The 13,750-nt window shown below is 36.1% G+C and overlaps 1 long non-coding RNA gene across 1 annotated transcript; it reads right to left on the bottom strand.

Annotated features, from left to right (window-relative positions):
* Positions 1 to 6,413: 6,413 nt before the first annotated feature.
* LOC111211432 lies at positions 6,414 to 8,920 on the bottom strand. The gene is made up of 4 exons (XR_007327890.1): positions 7,881 to 8,920; positions 7,166 to 7,327; positions 6,695 to 7,080; positions 6,414 to 6,582 (listed from the first exon to the last, which is right to left on the bottom strand). It is a non-coding gene; the product is annotated as an uncharacterized LOC111211432 (long non-coding RNA).
* Between the last annotated feature and the right edge of the window lie 4,830 nt (positions 8,921 to 13,750).

Consider the following 13,750-nt stretch of genomic DNA (forward strand, 5'->3'; position numbering starts at 1 on the left):
TATACCGACGACATAGCGACGACAACGGGTTTCATTGAAAATTGGAAAGTCGTCGGTATTTCGTCGGAAAATACCGACGACATTCCGACGAACTTGTCGAGTTCGTCGGAATGTCGTCGGTATTTTCCGACGAAATACCGACGACATGTTTTTCTATAAAGTTTCAATCATAAAAATCTATAAATTTAGATGCCAAAACTATGAAAATAACACATAATAAGTGTTTAGTATAGTATTAGATCGCAACCGTTCAAATATAACAACTCATTAAAATATTTATGTATGCATATCATTGTTTTCATAACATCTCATCTTAACATTATGTACTTATACAATCATATTTATATAAGCTTACACTACAAAAAATATTGTTGTGTAAAATCGTGTTATAAAACATTTTTATTGTTAAATCTTTATGCAAATACTATATATATTATCAAAGGTTTGGATTTTGCATTTAGAAACTTGAAAAGAACACCCTAAACACTAAGTCGTCGGAATTCCGTCGGAATATACCGACGGAATGTGTCCGTCGGAAAATACTGACGGACACGTTCCGTCGGAATTTCAATTAGCCCGGGAGAACCAAACCGCTTGAAAATTTTCGCGAATCGGCATTTGGTATATTTTAATATACCGACGGAATACCGACGAACCCGTGTCCGTCGGAATCCACGGAAATAAAAACCCTTCTCCTTTCTTCTTCGTTATCTCCGCGGCCTCTCTCTCTCCGAAAACTCTCCGGCGATTTCGGCGATTTCGGCGACTCTCCGGCGATTCCGGCCTCTCTTCACCGGCGAATCCTCTCCTCACCCTCCTATCTCTTCCCCAAACCCCAAATCATGTAAGAATCATCCCAAACCTTTTTTTTTCAATTGTTTAGGGTTTTGGAAGTTGATCTCGGATTTTAGGTTGTTTGATTGAACATTTTAGGATTGAATGGATAGTTTAGGATATATAAGTTAGGATTGTTGTTTTAGTTTTTTTTGGAACATTTTTTGATTTTTAAAAACGTTTTTTTTTTTATTTTTAAAAACGTTTTTTGATTTTTAAAAACGTTTTTTGATTTTTAAAAACGTTTTTTGATTTTTAAAAACGTTTTTTTGAAAAAAATATAAATATTTAACACCATTTTTCTTCATTTATAAATTTTAACAACATTTTTCTATATTTATAAATTTTTTATAATTTTGTATACATATATATATATATGTAAATCATGTATAGTAAAAATTTTAAAATTTTTTATATTTTTTTTTAAGTTTCCACTAATAAATATTTAACAACATTTTTTTTTTAAAATATAAATATTTAACAACATTTTTCTTCATTTATAAATTTTTAACAACATTTTTCTATATTTATAAATTTTTTATAATTTTGTATACATATATATATATATATATATATATATATAAAGGTTTAATAGTTTTTTTTAAAACGTTTATAAAACCTTTTGTAAATATATAAATGAAAATATGTTTGATGGGTTAATTTTTTTTTTTAGGGCCGAGGATGAAGCCCGCCCCGCAGCCCGTCTTCGACGTAGTTCGGTGAGCGGTTCCCGTGCATCGGTATCGTCTCATGACTCGGTTCCCGCATATATTCCCGCTCCAGCTCCCTCTGCCCCTCACGCTGCCCCTCACGCTGCTGCTCAACAGGATCCGGGGGTCATGCCGGTTCATCTATTGGTTCAACAACCAGGTCGAGAGCATCTCCCGTTTCTCCAACTCAACCCACGACGAGGCCATAGCACTTGGTTAGTATTTTTTTTATTTGTACCGTTATATTTTTTGCTTTAATTAACTTGCTAACTTGTATTTTTTTTTAAAGGTTCACCAAGTCGAAAAATGGCATTAGCCGGAGCATCAACCAGATGATGTACTCCATGCTCCGTTTTGGATATCCAAAGTGGAGTGTGATCCCTTCCGACGAACGAGAGTTGTGGTTTCGTCAGTTTGCGGTATAGTAACCCTTCATTTTTTTTAAGTTTTTACATTTTTTTACATATATTTACTTATTAAATTGTGTTTGTTTTGTAGCAAGAGTTCAACTGGCACTCCGATCTTACGGAAACAGTCCGTAAGAAATTCAACGAAAAGGCCATGGACTCTTACACAAAGCAGATAAACGCGTGGAAGACAGTTTGGCAGAAGAACAAGAAGCCACGGTTCATCAACGGGGGGGGGGGGGGTGTGGGAGCAGTTGATAGCTCATTGGGAGAGGGAAGACACTGCAGAGACGTCTTCTAGGAACTCCAGGAACCGGAAGAGCGATCGTGGCGGGAAAGGTATGTATGTGCACAACCTCGGCGCTTGCTCCATGTCTACTAAGGAGGATGAACTTGTAAGTTTTTTATTATTATTTATCTTTATATTTTTTAAATAAATATTTTATATATTTTTTGGCTAATAATGGCGGTTTTTTTAGATCGAAGCAAATGACGGTAATCCCGTTGATCGTCTCCAACTCATTAAGGTGGCTCACACTAACAAGACGACGGGTCAAATTCAGGACCCCGTGATCAGAGGTGTAGTTGATTTGGTGGAAGCTGAGATAGTTTCTCAATCTCAGCCTCTCTCTGATGACGGCGACTCCACGGGAGCTTCAACCAACCTGTCTCTATTGCAAATAAATGAGATGGTTGAAAAGGTAATTTTTTTTATTAATATATTTTTTTTATAATGTCGATTACTTACTTGTCCATATTTACTTACTTTAAATATTTTTGTAGGCGGTTCCTAAAAGGAAAGGAGGCCGTTTAGTTGGGTTGGCCCGTCGTGCTTCTTCGTATCCGGCATCTTCTTCGCAAGCTCCGTATGCCGATCCCATGATTCTCGAGGAGCTACATGACAAAGATGAACGGATTGGGGCATTGGAGGAGCAGAACACCACTATCCTTTCGGAGAATGCCACTATCCGTTCGGAGAATGCCACTATCCTTGCTGAGTTGGCATCCCAGAAGAAGTTCAACACCGAGATTATGCAGAAGCTAGATCGTTTGATGTCTTCGAGTTCATCTTAGTTTATTTCGGCTTTATAAAACTTTCGGAATGTTTTTTTTTTCTATTTCGGTTTGTATGAATTTTAAACTTTATGAATGTTTTTTTCCTATTTCGGTTTTTATGAATTTAAATTTTATAATATTATTAGTTTTAAATTTCCAATTTTTTAAATTTATTAATATCAAAAAATATATAAAAATGCAAAATTAATTTGTAAAAAAAAAGGGTATATACCGACGGACAACGGTCGTCGGAATATACCGACGGACATATATCCGTCGGAATTTACCGACAAACTCATTTCCGTCGGAATATACCGACGAACGTGGTTCGTCGGTATATTCCGACGACCGATGTCCGTCGGTAAATTCCGATGCCCAAAGTTCGTCGGAATAAACCGAGGAACTACGTTCGTCGGAATTGTAGTTTTCCGATGAACTCTGGTCTCGTGTAGCCGCATCGTAATATCGTCGGAAGTTCGTCAGAATGACGTTTCTCGGTATTCGTCAGAAAGTCGTCGGAATTTCGTCAGAAATTCCGACGAATTTTTTTTTCCGACGAAACGATACCGACGGACGGGTTCGTCGGAAATTCGTTGGAATAGACTGATTCCGACGAATTTCCGACGATTTCGGCTATTAGAATACCCCTGTTTTCTTGTAGTGGGTGTTCAAAAACCTTAAAACGAATATCTATTTTTAGTTTTTATACCTTTTTCTTGAATCCAATCGTGTTATTAATTATGATTATTGATTAGTAATGATTATCAATTAATGATTCAATGATTAATACCTTAGATGTTTTATTGATGGGCCAGGTTGACAGAATATTATAAGAAAATACAAGAACTGAACGAAAAACTTGAAAAATTAATACATATAAATCATACTTTAAGTTGAGTGCCAGCATTTCTAATATCTAAACGTCAACCAAACCATATTTAAGATGTAATACTATGAATTTAGCCGATGTACATGTATCTGTTTGTAAAGAAATTTACGAAATGTCGATCAATAGATATAAAAAATATTAATTCACATATATTTGTTAAATTAATTAATTTTTGTTTAGTTAAATTTTAAAATATGTATATGTTTTCATATATAGATCCAAAATTCAGCTATGATGGAAGAGCAACTTCCATGTGAAAACGCTTATGATTGATTCTTGATCTAATGTTTACAGATGATAATAACACAAGTCCAAACAAGGCTTTGGACAATTCACAATTTGCATAACCACACTCGTTATACTTTCAACCAATTCAATATTCATAACCACACTCGTTATACTTTCAACCAATTCAATATTCTCAGTAGCCAAAAAAATAATATTAATAACATAACACTTAGGTGATCATCAACCAAACTTTGTAATTTTTGCTTGATATACATTGACAAAAGAAAAGGTATAAATAATACAAATGTGTACAACAAAGAATTGAATTGTTGCATAAATACATGTGATCTGACGGTAATAATAATCTTGAGAACATAAATTATGAACACATACAATCGAACATGCCATCCAGTCTCCATATGATTGAACTAATCACTATAACATACGAATGTGCATTTGAGTGTCAGTGCGCAAACCAGCCAAATAAGCAATAACAAGATAATGCTCAGGAAGATTGACTCTAGTACGAATCAACTCAAACCTCCCATGATACTCCACTATACCATCTGTTTCCTGCAACATTTTCAACTCAGAAAAAGGATCATCCAACAATTCATCAAATCTCTCCATCTGGCCAATCCTGTAGCAGATTCCTGTGGTTCTCTGATTGTAACACTGCACGATGCCAAGTAGCGGCAAGGCCATCAAAATGCATCGAAGCCAATCCTACTTTCAAATCACCAGGCGTATTATCCATGTAGAAGAACTACTCCACCTTACACAACCAATCCTTCATCACTTCACCGTTAAATCGTGGAAAATCCAGTTTCGTCAAACGCGTCATTCCAGAATAGTGATAATGCATACATGTTCTTCCTCTCCCCGGATCTGGCTACATCATCGGAGGAAAACGCTCGGGATTGCGATTATCACCAGTCAATGATTGATCCTTCTGATTCGCGATAAGACGAATCGTCTCTGACATGTCGCTGATGTGTTGATCAAGTTTCGCGCTCAACAGCTCTGATTGATTCTCCAACTTGACTTCCAGAGCTTCGATTCGAGCTCCGAAAACTCCTTCCACCTCACGAACCTTCGCTTCTTTCATTTGTGACTGTGCACGAGTCTCCGCCATCGTTCTCCGTAGAATCGTCAAGGCTCTGATACATTTGATAAGAGATAAACGTATTATAAATCCAAATCAGGAATCCAATGTTCTAAACACTAATTCCTACTCACAGTGATGATCCTCCAGCAATGGAAATCAACAAAGATGAGATATCGTAACACAGAGAGAGATAAGAGAGAAGAGAGTTTGTAACAAACTTTTACAATTTCGAATAATGAAATGATTAATTGTCAAGTGACTTATATACTTGGTATCTTCTCTTCCTTCGGCTGACGTGTCTTCTATACTTCTTTTACTATATGTATATCAGAGGAGGTTTCGACGGAGCGTGACGGCGCGTCGCATGTGAGAGTGACGGCGGTTTCGATTGTGATCGGGGTCGTATCTAAGAAAACGTGGCGGCGAAGGGAGGGAGGTAACGCGGTGGTCGCCGGTTTGAGGAAGGTGTTGGATTGGAGAGAGAGTCATCTCCGACAAAAAGATCGAAACTTTGTCGAAGTGAGAGAAAGTTAAGTAAGAAGCAAACGTTGCTTTATGATAAAGTCAAACTCTTTATGGTTTATTCCGACAGAACATAACAAAAAGGAGTCAACTTTTTTTTGTGTTAAATGTTGCAGAACAGTATATGAGTGAGTGAAAAGGACTTGGCTTTACAACACGTGTAACAAAAAGATCTTCGTCAAATTGCCTTTGTTTCTTTTTTTTGGTGAAGAAAATAAGAGCCAAATCCCAAGAAAAAAACTCAATTCCATTCTATCTGTTGCTGTGTTTTTTTTCTATCTGTTGTTGTTGTGAATGAACAAGTTTGCGTTGTTTTGGTATGATCTTCCAGTTTGCAAGTCTTTTGAATGAAGCATCTCATCTACTCTTTGGTTATCACAGATAAATGCTCAAGCAATTTCTTGATATATTGACAAGTTAACGAGAATAATCACTGAAAGGTGTATTATTGACTCTTATGATAATTAAAATATAACAGGTTTAAATTTATATTTTAATTATCATAAATAGTATATTATAGATAGCGATAAATCATACTGTATCATAAGATATTGTTGTATAACACATTTTTTAGATCTTTCGATTTTGTGGATCTCCCAATATATATATATATTTTTCGTTTCAAAATATAAGATATAATTTTTTTAATCAGCAAAAAAAAAAAAAAAAACTATAGTACTATCATAGTATTCCACCTATTTATATAAACTGAAGCGATTGAAATAACATAGCAATCCCTCCTTCACGAACTGGACCCTTTGACGAAGCTGGCAGAAAGCAATTCAATTCCACAAGCAAATCGGGATGATCCCAAAACAGTATGCCAAACTGAGATACCACATAATACAATAAAATAAAGATTAAGTAAATAATTGCAACATTGGAAAAACTTTTAAAAGAGAAGAAAAATACAAAATTGTATAACACAATGAAGACTTACTCGATGGTAAACATCAATGATGGACTTGCTTCTACTTTTGTACATGTTTAAATTGTGTAGAAATGCTTTATGTACATGAACATCATTGCCCTTAAACCTTGCCTTGCAAATAAAAATAAAAAAAATTTAAGAGAGACACGTAAAAGAAAATAAAAGTGGAACAAAAGCAAGTGTTAATTAGCACATAACTAAATGTTGTATATATTTTCACCTTAACCTTCTTGGCAAAACTATATGCTTTTATGATGGTAACAGGTTTCTCCTTCTTACGCTGGAGTGTGGTTTTATTATAGTCAGAGGATAAGAATGTACCAAACCCCAAATTTAACTCTTGATGATCTTTGAACACTTCCTTCAACCTCGTTACAGCACTAGATATGCCCATTCTACAATTCGACTTAATCAGAATGTCAGAACCATATAGTTTACATGATCTAGGACAAAGGGTTGAGTATAAACTGAAAACCATACGTGTTAGCTGTACATTCCATCAAGATGTCAACGAATTCGTCATACTTTTCACGCTCGGTTCTGAAATGTTTTCTTTACCGCCTGCGTGAATGCAATTGCTTCATTGATAGTTACCTTATTTACATTTGCTCTTCCAACCATGGTTTGAGATTGGTAGATGGGCTTCAATCATAAAGAATGTAAAACAGTATTTAGCAGCGAATCTATAAGAAAGTTTGATAACATCTCAAAGAGAACTACGATATGGATATTATTTAAGAATGATTTTGAATCCTTGAAAAACCCCAAAAGATATATGATAAACTCATTATCAACAACTCAGTTATTAATGCTCTTCCAAAGTCAACAAAAGCTTAATCATTAAGAACCACATATGGACCAGAAACTATACATGAGAAGTAGCCAAGTCAAACAGATTAACCATTAGCTTATAAGTTTAAATATCAACCTCAAACCAAAAAAAAACTTAATTCACCAATTAAATGATTAGAGATAACATATATTACACTTCACCAAAATTTCCATTACAGATGCAAAAAATAATTAAAAATCGAAGCAGATCTCAAACTGTCATACCAACGAGAAAAAATACAACAAGCAGCACATCTAGCAATTACAAAAACGATCCAGTATATTTGATAAAACTGCAATGCTCAAAAGATAATAATTCACACAGACCAAAAAGCAAAAACGAAGAGAATGATCATATAGTTACCGAATTTCAGAGCAGAAGAAGGCTATGAGAACAAGCTTATAACACGATCACAAAGCGGGAAAGGAAGATCTTATGATTTCATAAAGAAATTCTGAGACCAGTTTGAAGATTGGAGAGATTTCTCGAATACAATGACCTTTATATAAGTTTTTGTATTACAGGGTAGGGTTTTTTTTTGGTATTTTGTTGATTACACAATTAGTGTATTTTATTTATTTAATGAACTACCAACTAAAGTTAAGAACTTCAGATCATGTATTTTTGGTTTGGGATTTTGTATACCAAATCTAAACCGAAAGTCGTTTTGGTCTAATATTATGTTAATTATTTTCATTTATTATGTTTAATTTCAATAGATTATTTGATTTTGATTAACTTCAATGAAAGTTTAACAAACATTATGAGCCTCCCATGTGTCTTTGACTCTTGACTCTCGAGCCTTAATTAAAACTATGGTCTTATAAAAATTACACTTGGCTAACCTAAAAACATGATGAAAATTGCACAAGTTTGAATCACGTTGGAAGGAATTTTATCTTCAAAAATAAAATAAGTTCGTCATGTTTTTTTTTCTTCCGAATTATACGGATTTACCGACTAAGAATTTTTATTTATTTTAAAAGAAATATAATAAAATAAATAATTACTAACAGAACTAACTTTCTTACAAAGTGTATTATACACATTTGGAGCATCTTTAATGGTATAAGTTTTAAAATATTTTTTCAATAGTATAACAATAATACAATTTACTTTTTTTTTCAAACTTTTTTCAAGAAAATTGAACTAATAGAAAAGCACAAGTTGTATAAGGTTATCTAAAATTTTGTTCAAAGTTTGAGAAAGTTTCTTGTATTTTGTTTATATCTTTTCGAAATTATTTTTCATTATTTGTTTATGAGAAACTTATCAAGAAACCTGCGATAGTGATGCATTCTCATGATACATAAGGGCTTTTTGCAAAAGTGACTCAAAACTTGGAATCAAACAGAAAACTAACCTTTTTTTTTTACTCCTTTTTTTTTGAGATTTTAACCCCACACCTGCATTTTATCTACGAAAATGCCATTAATATTTTTTTTTTTTTTCGAAAATGGCTTCTTTACTGTCTCAACCTCATCTTCTTCAAGTATTTACAATATTGCCACTGCAATGAATAGTGGCAACAACCTTGTACGAACTGTTTGGAGCTTTTAATGCCCTTTAATGCACGTAAATCTCTTTACACTCTCTCAGTTTCAATTGTTATGAACTAAAAACAACATTTCTTTCACTTTCTCTCTATATTCATCCAAAAAACTCAAGCTTTTGATTCAAAATATGGGCTATGGTTGACAGAGCCATATTTCTTTCGTTTTTACTTACGGTTGCTTTCGTTTGAGGTTTTGGGTGGTTGGAGAAGACCCTGTGTGCAAACGAAGTCATCTCACCTAGTTTAAGGTACGAATTTGAATTTTTTTTCAAGATCTGTTCGCGTAGAAGACTTACTAGTAAGTCATCTGTATGTAGAAGACTTACTGATGAGTCTTCTGGTCAAACGGACGACTTAAATTAAGTCGTCCAGCTTTGTTTGTTAAAAAAAACACTCCAGACGACTTATATATACGTCGTCTACGAGAAACGGGCTAGTTTTGCATTTGACCGAATCGTGTCAGATCTTTGACTATTTCTGGACGACTTATAATTCAGTCGTCTCTGGGAAAGTTAAAATTTTAATATTTTATGAAAACTTGACGACTTACGTGTAAGTCGTCCTAGGTTAGTTTTGTAATTGAAAAATAAAACTTCATAATTTAACTTTAACCAGACGACTTAATATAAAGTCGTCCCTCCAGAAGACTTAATTTAAAGTCGTCCGGGGAAAGCAAAGTCGTCCAGAATTTTCCCAATTTTCTGGTCAAACCTTGCTTATCCCGGACGACCTTAAATTAAGTCGTTTAGCTGGACGACTTTCATCTAAGTCGTCTGGAGAAAGTTAAATTTCAAGTTTTATTTTTCAATTACAAAACTAACCTTAGGACGACTTACACGTAAGTCGTCAAGTTTTCATAAAATATTGAAATTTTAACTTTCCCAGAGACGACTGAATTATAAGTCGTCCAGAAATAGTCAAAGATCTGACACGATTCGGTCAAATGCAAAACTAGCCCGTTTCTCGTAGACGACTTATATATAAGTCGTCTGAAGTTTTTTTTTTAACAAACAAAGCCGGACGACTTAGAATTAAGTCGTCCCTTTTAATTTTCAATTGCAAAAGTGACCTCTTTAGACGACTTACCTTTAAGTCTTCTGGACGACTTAATGCTAAGTCGTCTGCGGCAATGTTTATTGAACTTCTTCATTTTCTCTATGTTTACTAATGTGTTTTATTTTGAATATTTGCAGATGATTTTTCAGTTACATGCAGTGTATGGAGAATGGTTGTTGAGAGATTTCCGTTGGGATTTTGTGGTTGATGATCTCAAAGGAGCAAGATTTTTTTTATTGAATGAAGATTCAACACATGCTGAATTTGTTGCAATGGCTCAAGAAGATTATAACCTGGACATGAGAACAGTGAGTGTGGAGATTAGCTACTCATTACCAGCAGAAATGATGATGGCTCCAGGCAGTCTTCCCATTCATGTTACAAGTGATAGACAAGTTCGAAACTTGCTGGAGATACTCAAAACCCATAGAGTATGTCTTTGTGTATCAAGCCGCAGCAAGGTCGAAACGGTTTCAGAGAAAAGGGATATTGATGAAGCTGGTGAATGGGAAAAAGATGTTGGTGATAATGATGAAGCTGGTGAATGGGAAGAAGATGTTGGTGGTGATGATGAAGATGTTGGTGATAATGAGTTTGTTGAAGATGAAAATCAAGATGGGGAGGAGGAAAATGGGGAGGAGGATGCTGATAATTCTATTGTTGGTGAAACGGATCAGAATGGTGGGGATTACAGTCTTTATGGAAAGGTTCCAGATGAGGACGAGGAAGATGATGATAATATTTGTTTTGAAGAAATCCAAAAGGCATATGCTAAGACAAATGCTATTGAAGGAGGAAAATCGAATGGTACCATCTATGTCAACCAGAGTTTTGTTAGCAAGGGTGCACTGCTTTCAGAGCTGCGGTTGGCAGCAGTGAGGGGTAAGTTTTCTTTCAGATTATACAAATCAACGAAAACTCTCGTTGTGGCAACATGTCCGGTTAGCTATTGTGGATGGAAGGTCAGAGCGAGTGTCAAACATGGGACAAACACGTTTTGGGTAACAAAGTATGTGGAAAAACATTTATGCTCAGCGGGAGACCGAATCGCTCAGCGGAGACACTGTACTCCGAAGTATGTAGGTAGTCTTTTCATTGATCGTGTTGGAATCATTGATGGGATAACTCCGCAGCATATCACTGATGCAATGAGGAACATGTTTGGCATGGCGCTTGATTACACCACTTCATACAGAGCACTGTTATATGCACAAAGATTGGTGAGAGGATCAGCAGAAGAAGGGTATTCGCGTCTGGCATCATATCTCGAGCAAATCTCCATTGCAAATCCTGATTCTATCACGGCGATAGAACTTGATTCTATGAAAAGATTTAAGTATCTATTTCTCTCTTTTGGAGCTTCTATCAAAGGTTTTAAGTATCAGAGAAGGGTCATTGTGGTGGATGGAACTCACCTAAGTGGAAAGTATGGAGGAACTATGTTAGTTGCAGCCGCACAAGATGGCAATTTTCAGATATTCCCATTGGCTTTTGGGATCGTGGATGAGGAAGATATACCTTCTTGGGAATGGTTTTTCACAAAATTGGCTAGTTGTATATCTCATGACAAGCCTCTGGTGATAGTCTCCGACCGGCACAAGGCCATTAAAAGTGCGTGTGATAAGGTGTTTCCTTGGGCAACCCGAGGAATATGTTATTATCACCTTCAAGATAACATTGTCAAAAAGTTTAAAGGGAAACATCTCATGTACTTGGTGAAAGGGGCTGCTTATGCTCACACGGTTTACGATTTTGACCGGTACATGGCTGAGATACGGAGTGCAAACCCGGAACTTGCAACGTATTTGGAGAAAGCCGACGTCAGGCTATGGTCAAGGGTTTATTGTAAGGGGAACAGGTTCAACATAAAAACAAGCAACATTGCTGAATCTATTAATTCCGCACTGAAGCGAGCAAGAGGATTTCCGATTACGTTCCTGCTGGAGTTCATAAGGCAGAAGTTAGGAAAATGGTATTGGAAAAGGAGACAAGATGCTTTGAGTCTCACAACTGAACATAGCGGGCTGTTGAATACTTGCTTGCTGTTCGAGAAGAGATAGCGGGTATGATGACGGTCGAACCAATTGATGGATGGCATTTCTTTGTCAAAGGTGGCAAAATGGACTGTGTGGTTGATTTGGAACATGCAAAGTGTGATTGTGGTGTCTATGGAGTGGAGAAAATACCTTGCTCTCATGCTATAGCTGCTGGAATACATGCTGGTTTGCATATCTCCACACTTGTATGTCCACTGTACTCAAAGAATTATCTGTATGCAGGATACTCAGAGAATATATATCCTATCGTGTCACAACATATTGAGGAACGAGAATGCTTTCCTCCAGAACTAAAGCGTGGTCGGGGAGACCGAAGAAATCAAGATGGCAATCTTGGTTGGAGCTATCTAGGATGAGAGGACACAAACCCAGGAAGAAACACAGGGCACGGAGATGCTCAAACTGCAAGGAAACTGGCCGTACGAAACCACAATGTACACAACCAGTTGACTAGTTGTCCAGACGACCTAAATTTAAGTCGTCCCGTCTTGATTACCCGTCCAGACGACTAAATATTTAGTCGTCCAGTGTATTTTATTTTTAGACGACCTTCTACTAAGTCGTCCAGTGTATTTTATTTTTAGACGACCTTCTACTATCCCTTCAAGTGTATTTTATTTTTAGACGACCTTCTACTAAGTCGTCCAGTGTATTTTATTTTTAGACGACCTTCTACTATCCCTTCAAGTGTATTTTATTTTTAGACTACCTTCTACTATCCCTTCAAGTCGTCCAAACCTTCTAGACGACTTATTTGTAAGTCGTCCAGTTGGAAAACCTTCCAGACGACTTATAATAAGTCGTCCAAACCTTCTAGACGACTTATTTGTAAGTCGTCCAGTTGGAAAACCTTCCAGACGACTTATAATAAGTCGTCCAAACCTTCTAGACGACTTATTTGTAAGTCGTCCAGTTGGAAAACCTTCCAGACGACTTATTTGTAAGTCGTCCAGTTGGAAAACCTTCCAGACGACTTATTTCTTCCAGACAACTTATATCATGTTCAAATACAAAAATCATGTTAAAAAATCATGTTCAAATACAAAAATCATGTTAAAAAATCATGTTCAAATACAAAAATCATGTTAAAAAATCATGTTCAAATACAAAAATCATGTTAAAAAATCATGTTCAAATACAAATCTAATCATACATGCCCACGAACTTATCACCATCCACATTTTCTTTCAGATGCTGATCAACAAGCTCCTTCCATATATCCACCGCCATATTATCCCTCATTTTCTTCGCGTTGCACCTAGCAAAGTCTTTAGGGTCAAAGGAGCCCCCGAGCGCATGACATTCAATGTACTTTACAGTGTACACGCCACAATCACCATTGTTGGCCGTGGGTACACCTTTCAGCGGTCTCTCATATGTGTATGGCTCCAACCCGTATTTGACCCGCATTTCGTCGGTGGCTGCGCACTCAACAAGCAGATAAGGGACCATCTGGAGAAAAGGCTCCATTATCGCATCCCATGCGTCTGGTACACTAGATGAAGGTATGCTGTCCCAGACGACTATGTGCCTCTTAGGGATCGATATCCAAATAGCAACCCAAT

Source organism: Brassica napus, chromosome C8 (assembly GCF_020379485.1).
Source record: "Brassica napus cultivar Da-Ae chromosome C8, Da-Ae, whole genome shotgun sequence".
Classification (NCBI taxonomy): domain Eukaryota; kingdom Viridiplantae; phylum Streptophyta; class Magnoliopsida; order Brassicales; family Brassicaceae; genus Brassica; species Brassica napus.